Consider the following 7,998-nt stretch of genomic DNA (forward strand, 5'->3'; position numbering starts at 1 on the left):
GTGATTTTGTTTTTGTATATTTTTGCACAAAATAGACAAACGGATAAAACAGGTTTTAAAGATACCCATTCATCACCTATTATCTGGTGCTTCTTCCTACTTAAGGTTGGGGGTGGGGTGCAGGTGTTGGAGATTATCTCAGCTCACTTTGGGTGAAAGCAGGGTACACCTGGAAAGGTCACCAGTCCATCGCAGGGCCACATGAAGACAAGACAAAACAACACACACAAACTCACTCCCTGGAACAACTCAGAGTGTCCACTTAACCTGAACCTGCATGTTTTTGGACTGTAGGAGGAAGCCAGAGTACCCAGAGAAAACTCATGGGAGAACATGCAAACTCCACTCAAAAAGAKCTCAAACCTGAAACCGAAGCTGACCARTACACCAAGGACAGATGTATACTTGTGCTTCTGCAGAGCAGCAGTGTCCAGTCATGGTCCTCGAGGGCCACCATCCTGCATGTTTACTTATTTCACTTTGACACATCATGTTCTGCAGAAACCTGTTAATCACCCATTCATTCAAATCAGGTGCGTTGGAGCAGAGAAATATCTAAAACATGCAGYATAGTGGCCCTCAAGCACCAGAAATGGACATGGTTTAGAGCATTAACCAGAGAGGCAGTTTAGCTTACTGCTAGATACTGTATGTTATTTGATAACTGCATGGGAGCTCACCTTATGATGGAAAACTYGAGAACCTGCAGCCCTGAATGTCCAGGTCTAAAAACTATGTCGTTGAGAAATAAGTATTAAAAAAACTGGTCCAAATAATTAAAAATATACTATGYTACATTAAATCTGGCTGCAAAAWCACATCCACATACCTTACTGGTCATTTGTTGCAAACATTCAAAATTCAGTGAGATTGCWACAGAAAATTCCTGTTTTTTACTTTTAAATCACAAACTAGTCTACAACAGTTTCAACCCATTGAGAGAGGAGGAGCCCTGAGGAGATTTGATTTTAAGAGTGATCCAATTAAATTACAGTACTGTGCACGTGCCCACTGTGCCCAAATAACTGGTGTTTAAAAATGTTGATTAGGTCCTCTGGAAGAATTCTTCTTTTGTTGGGGAAAAAAAAAAAGTTCAGTCAGAGGAGTTTCAATTAAACTCAGTCTTATAAGTAGTACTTACACATGGAGGACAAACAGTTTTATCAATGACAATCAAAAGTGTTTCTTCACATGAAAAAGAGGACCATCAGCCTAATAATTGTAAGGACTCTGATTTTCCCTATTGTTCACAGGGGTCTGAGTCATACTCAGCATATAAGAGAGGGACAACTGGACGCAGAGGCCTCCACCCCTGTTTAAATATGGGTGTTTTCTCTTCATAAAAATGGCTTCCTTTACTTCCTTTATGTTCCTCTCTATCAAGGAAAAGAACATCTTCATCCCTGAAAGATTGACCACTGGCCTGTAGATGAGTGTAAGCTGCAGAGTCCTGGCCTGATGATGTAGCTTGTCTGTGTTGGGCCATTCTTTTAAATGGTGGCTGCTTTGTTTGCCCACTGTGTAACTGGTCACAGTCCTCCGGGTTCTTCACCGAATCTTTGGGGTAAACCAGTCTTTGCCATAATGTGCTTTGGGGTTTAAAAGCTACTGGGACACCYTGATTAGAAAATAAATGGCCCAATTTCCCTGAAACTTCCGCAACATGGAATGACCACTGGTCTAGGTCTGGGGTCCTTCTTTTCACCCCATGGCTGGCTGGAGTCCTGTTTGGTTTTTTTTTGTCTGCCTTGAGGAAAGCCCAGTTGGGATAACCACACGGTTCCAGAGACTGTCTTGAGTGTGATTTCTCCTTCTCCCTGGCTCCCAAATTTGTGGGGACACTGTCTGCTCTGTACAGAGTCCTGATGACTCCTACCGTGTGCTCCAGTGGGTGATGGAAGTCAAACTACAAATACTAGTCTGTGTGGATCAACCCATCCATTAGAGACTGAGATGTCCAGAAAAACCAACCTGCCATTTTTTWWACTTTCTTTTRGTGTTAACTTTWTAMATTTATCCACAGAGTTGATGTGGTCAGTGAAACGTTTAATTTTAACCCAGGTGTCATCAACACCACCCCTCAGTGTARACTTAAAGACAAAGACTTGGTCTTCGTCAACACAGTTTTTGTAGGTTAAGAGATTGACACGGCTGTGTTTTTATCAAACGATGCAAAACTGGAGCCTAACATGAGATATAGTCTCTGTGTAGACTATCTGAAAGAGCTTTTAAAAACATGATAATCCTATCTGCTGAGTTGCGCAATGTCTTAAATCATGTTTTACCTTTGCAGCCACTGAGTCCAATGATTGTTCTACTGGTTCTCCGAGCAGATGTAAGACTCTGTTTCATAAGTCCAAATCAACCTTATGGTGCGTTGTTCTAAAATTAAAATTAAAATAGTGTTCATACTGTCTGTGTGAACCAAGTTATGCTTGTAATGCCAGACATTTGAAAAAAAAAAAAGACAGACCACTCTTCTTAAATTGGTGGCATTTCAAAGAACTTAATAACTCATAAAAAACATTCATCTTGTATTTTTTTCTTTTCATCCACGACTCCTTGGCCATTTGATGCGGCAGACTGATATTTAAGTGATTTTTTTTTCCCCATTTTTCTCTCTTTTTGTTCAGTTCAATTCAGCTTAGGGCAAGATGGAAAAATCCATGTAGGAATTAAAGTGAGAATTTATTTTGATTCCATCATGTTGTGTGAACATGGCACCTTGACCTATCAAGAACAAAACCGCTACCTCAAGTCCTAAGATTAGTCATTTTCAGCAGGGGGTGGGTGGGATGGGGGGGCAGCACATGTTTCAATCGATGAAAATGTCATCAGGGACAAACCTATTTTCCTCAGCTCTGTTGTAGATAAATGTTGTCCAATCCTGCACTGTCAATCCCTCTCTGCTGTCAAATTGAGACCACACATCTCCTACCACAGATCCGCACACTCACACACACACGCAAACACACACATCTCACGCAGTGGATTTCATCYGGAGCGAAACATAAAAATTGGAGCAGCTGCTAGTGACCGCATTTTGGCCAGATATGGATTTGTCAAATGGTGACGAATAACAGCTTTTGGAATCATAACTCCCATCAATCTTGTCGGCTCTGCGTTTGAAAAACGTAAGCGAACCGTCGCACGTCAAAACACTTCGAATCAATAACTCTCACATCAGCAGAAAGAAGGTGAGAGAAATMGGTGTAAAGAAAGTGACACGGTTTAAAGTTTCTGCCTGCCTTCACGTAGCAACATGTTCTTATAATAACTGTGATCAGCGATACTGCTTCCCCCTCCCACCTCTAAGAGCCAAAAGAGCAGGCGACGTATTAGCGGAATGATTTCAGGCCTTTGAAACATACAAACAACTTGACATTTGGCGGTGAATGAAAATTGACACTTGGTACATAGTGATACAGCTACTTGTTGGATTAGAACATGATTAGGTTCAATGGTTTAAAACAAAAAAAAAAAATGGAGGAAAAAGTACAACATCTAATGGAAGCTCTGAAATTCATACTTTTATCACTCTCTGTCATGATGATGTAATTGAATGTTTTCTATGTGTGTTTATCTATTAGCAAAATATTAGATGAACCGCAGTGGGTGGACTTCAATGAAGTTAAATCTCCAACTTTTGGAGTTAATTTTATCCAATAAGGCTGCCACAGCTAACTAATTTTAAACACAAAAAATGCCCTCAGATATTAAGATAAGATTCAATGTGAAGGTAGCTGAGAGTCACTCACAACATATATGTTGAGCTCACCACACTGCACATTACTCTTGTTTAAGGCAGTAAAGGTTAGAGTCAAATCTGTCTGTTAGCAAAAATATTCAGTTTTTTTATAGCGTCAAATCACAAATGTCATGTCAGTGCAGTGTACAAAAAATAATKAGTGGAAGTCTTGAATCTTCATTTCATTTAATTTTTAAGGACTCCCAGATAATAAAGAATTGCAGTAGTTCATTTTTGGACAAGATGTTTCTAATTTTAATGATATCTCACAGGTGGAAAAAGGCAGTCCTGGTAACATTCTGAATGTGGTGGTTAAAAGACAAATCCTGATGAAAAATAACACCAAGTTTCTTTACATTGGAACTGGAGGCCAGATTAATGCCCTTCACAGGAAGTGAAAGGATGCAAAGGGTATTCCTGAGATGTTCCAGTCCAAAAAGAACATCTGGCTTATCTGAGTTTCGAAGCAGGAAATTAAGAGTCATCCAGGTTTGTCTGTGTGCTCAGGTTTTAGTGAAACTCTCAGAAGGTAACATTAAAAAACTGATCATTTCTAGTCTACCTGATTCTAGATGGCCTCCAGAATTGACCAACTTTGGCAATATCAAACACAATTTTAACTCTGTTAGTTTGACAAATATTGAGGTCAAATTAGGTGTTCCTGAGAGTCATCCTTGTTGGATACCCTGAGTGCTAACAGATCATGTGAGATATTTGCATGGATGGTTTGCAGTCCTTTAAAGAATGTTAGTTTCATTTTCACAAGCCTGTGGTCAACAGCTGTGGATTTGTATTTGTTGAATTCTTTGAACTATTTCATGAACTTTTGATTAACCCAGAAACTTTAATCAGMTTTTATTTTAAAGAAATGCCACAGAAAAACAAAATGTCAAGTCTTACAACCAAACAGGTTTAAAATAGTTTTGTYAATCCAGTTGAATGACTATTTTTGTATAGGTGTAAAATTGTATTTGTGAATCACTGTTTTATATTTAAAATACTGTGCATTACAGCACCCCCAAACCACACACACACGCGCACGCACGCACGCACGCACAGGGCCTCAGCTGCAGCCAGCTTGGCAACAGCCTGATTTATCACTAAAAGAGAGAACACACCCGGATCAAGGCCACGAAAACGTGAGTGAAGGCAAAAGAGAAGAGCGACCTCAACTGAGAAGGTGAAAGAAAGGTAAGGATGAATGAGCGTGCATGCAGAATGCATGATTTCTTGTGTGTGTGTGTGTGTGTGTGGAGAGCCATGTGACCATCACTGTCAGAGTGTCTCTTCAAGGATGTGTGTGAGCACATGAGGGCAGTTATTGGAGTCTGTCTCTCTCATGCAGCCCTCCACAGGCACCCACCACCCACCCCACAGGGTGTGTTGGTAAGACAATCAGTCCCACCACACTGTGATTGTCTTCCTGCAGAACAGCAGGGAGTCGGGGCATTTCACACCACAAACCAAAAGGAGGAGGTCAGAGGGGTGTGTAAACTGATGAAATGGTATCAAATGTAAGGGATGTTAGGTTGAACAAATCATCAGGGATTTTAAGCAGCAACATTATTCCAGGGTGGGTAGTAAATTGGTCAGACTGACAGTGACTAGCCTTTGTTTTAATTATTGAATTGTGCTTTTCGTATTCAGAGAAAGAACTTATTTGCATGTGTTGCTCAATCACAATAACGTTCTAATAATGTTGGAGTTGGGGAGACGTCGAAAGCAATGGGTAAACTGCAAAAAACGCAAAGGGGGGTGGGGGGCACCAGGAAGCTGCAAGAAAAAAGGCAAAAAGTGGACACAGCAAAATGATGGAAACTCTGACTGGAAGAGGTGTAGCAGACACAACCCTGGATCCAGCTCCACATCATCACACTTCTACTTCCATGTTTAACAGCTGTCACTCACTCAGAAACCATACAAAAGTCCTGCAGGGTGAACCGCATATTTAAATTTTGTTCTGCGGTTCTGCATCACCTGCTGAAGCATCAACGGCAGCACTAGCACACAAAAMGGATTCCACCACAGTATCAGCCAGAGGAAATGTGGCACCCATGGCCTTATTTAAAGGACAAGTTAACCAGTTCATAAAACAACTTGTGGAGATTTGATAGAGAAGGTCGGTGGCGAATTTACAGCTTCTGTAACTGTTGTCACAATCTCTGATGATGGTAAATGGTCTGAACTTATATAGCAGTTTATCATGRTCAGTTGGACCCCAAAGCACTTTACACTTACAGTCATTCACCCATGCACACACTGATGGTGGTAAGCTGTAACCACAGCAGTCTTATAGAGGCAGGGCTGCCATGCACCGGCAGCACCAGACCCTCTGACCACCATCTGTAGGCAAGACAAGTGAAGTGTCTTGCCCAAGGACACAACAACTGAGACAGYTGAAACAGGGGACCGAACCGGCAACCCTCCAGTTACAGGATGACTCCCCTAACTACTCTGTCACCGCCACCCATGATGCACAGAATCACAAGTCCAAGTGTCACAGAGGGTAAACACAAAAACATGCATCATATGCAGCATTGTTCACTGAAATGGCACAATTGATGAATTAAAAACATACATATATAGGCACTTCATTATATTYTAGACCATTAGGGAATACATTGAGCAAGTAATTTTATTTTTAATACTTTAAGTATTTTATTATTTTCATTTTTTACTCAAGTAAAGATCTTAATGTGGTACTTTTACTTTTACTAGAGTGCATTTTGTCTGTTTGTTTGTACTTTTACTTCAGTGGCGTGTTTGAGTACTTTCTCCACCACTGGTGAATACACCTTTAGTTGCACATCCGTGAGCTAAAGTACAGTTTAAAAGGGGTAAAGACATGCACTCTGCATCGGTTTAGATAATGTGATTTTTAATTTATTTTTAAACTTAGGAGTCATAGTTTAAGGTCCTTTTCTGTTGTGCAAAAGCACCTCTTTTTATGCACTGATTACATACTGTACAGTTGTGAGCAATTTTCTTGACGAATTTGTGACCATTTATTTTCCATGTTAGATAAATCAGTTCAGCAGAGGGCATTGCAAAACAGCCTAACAATTTATGGAATGTAGACTTGTCCAGAAAAAAATAATTATAAATATTAACAATAGTAGACACGATTCCTTCATTTGAAAGCAAGCTGGCTTAGCAGACCACAATTTCTTTCTTTAGCCAGATTTTTAATTAGGAGYCAAGCTAGAGGGGTTATTGTTGTTGTTTTTCCCTGTGGCTGAAAAAAAGGCTGAAATGTTTCCATCTTCCCTTCATTCTGCCAGCTCTGTGTGCCTGTTTATAATTTATTGTGGAGTTTTCAAACTATTCATGGTGATTTAGAGCTTAGGAATGGATCAAGCAATACAGATTTGGTACTGGGGTAGGGGGATGGGGGTCGTCTTTGGGAACAATTAAATTAATTCTGATTCAGGAAGATTGACATGGTTTATTATCACAACAATTTACGGTCTTTCATCCTGATGGACTGACCCCAGTTGTAAAGCAAAGAGGCACTTCTGTGAACGGTTTGGAGACTTTGCTCTGAAATGATTTTAGTCCTAACACAGACCTTTTGGGTGTATTTGTTAAATTGTGATGATCTRTCAGGTCTATACACAGTGGGTATAAAGAAAAAAGCAGTGATGTGGAAAACGTGGACTGGCCCCCACAGTCATCCTGCTTTTATAGATTAACATTTCTATTTTGGAGCATCTTTGATTTCCCCACCATCATCTCATACAGAGCTGGAATAGGTTCGGTTTGAGGATTAAAATTTCCTCAATTGCTGTCCAAGACTTGTATAACTCTATTAATCAAGACACTGAAGCAGTTATTGCAGCCAAAGGAGGACCAACTCAGAATTAAATTGTAAAATGTTTTTTTGACTTTGTTTTCTACGCCTTGCTTTACCCCTGTGTATTAATATTTACATAGATAATTACAAATTAAATTCCAACTTAACTAAACTCATAATTCCCACATAACATTTGTCTGGCCCAGTTCTGACTCGCACACAATGGGCCTCATGCAAGAACATGTTCGTATTCTTATCCTAAATTTCTCTTACTTTTGTTGGTACAAAGGGTTCGTACGAACATGTCACGTCAGATTCAACAAACTCTTCTATCTTCAGGAAAAGTGTGTAAATGAGCTGCGTAAATTCCACCTGTTCGTAGTAGAGCCGCTGCTCCTCCAGGTCGAGAGGAGCCAATTGAGGTGGCTCGGGCATCTGGTAAGGATGCCTCCTGGAC

The 7,998-nt window shown here is 40.3% G+C and overlaps 1 long non-coding RNA gene across 1 annotated transcript in view; it reads left to right on the plus strand.

The window, feature by feature from the left end:
- The first annotated feature begins 4,907 nt into the window (after nt 1-4,907).
- The window catches only part of LOC106520462 (uncharacterized), a 35,315-nt gene continuing 32,224 nt past the window's right edge, over nt 4,908-7,998 (plus strand). The window contains exon 1 of the long non-coding RNA XR_001310558.1: nt 4,908-4,939. This is a non-coding gene — a long non-coding RNA (uncharacterized LOC106520462). The remainder of the gene's footprint in view (nt 4,940-7,998) is intronic.

Source organism: Austrofundulus limnaeus, unplaced genomic scaffold, assembly GCF_001266775.1.
Source record: "Austrofundulus limnaeus strain Quisiro unplaced genomic scaffold, Austrofundulus_limnaeus-1.0 Scaffold93, whole genome shotgun sequence".
NCBI classification, from domain to species: Eukaryota; Metazoa; Chordata; class Actinopteri; order Cyprinodontiformes; family Rivulidae; genus Austrofundulus; species Austrofundulus limnaeus.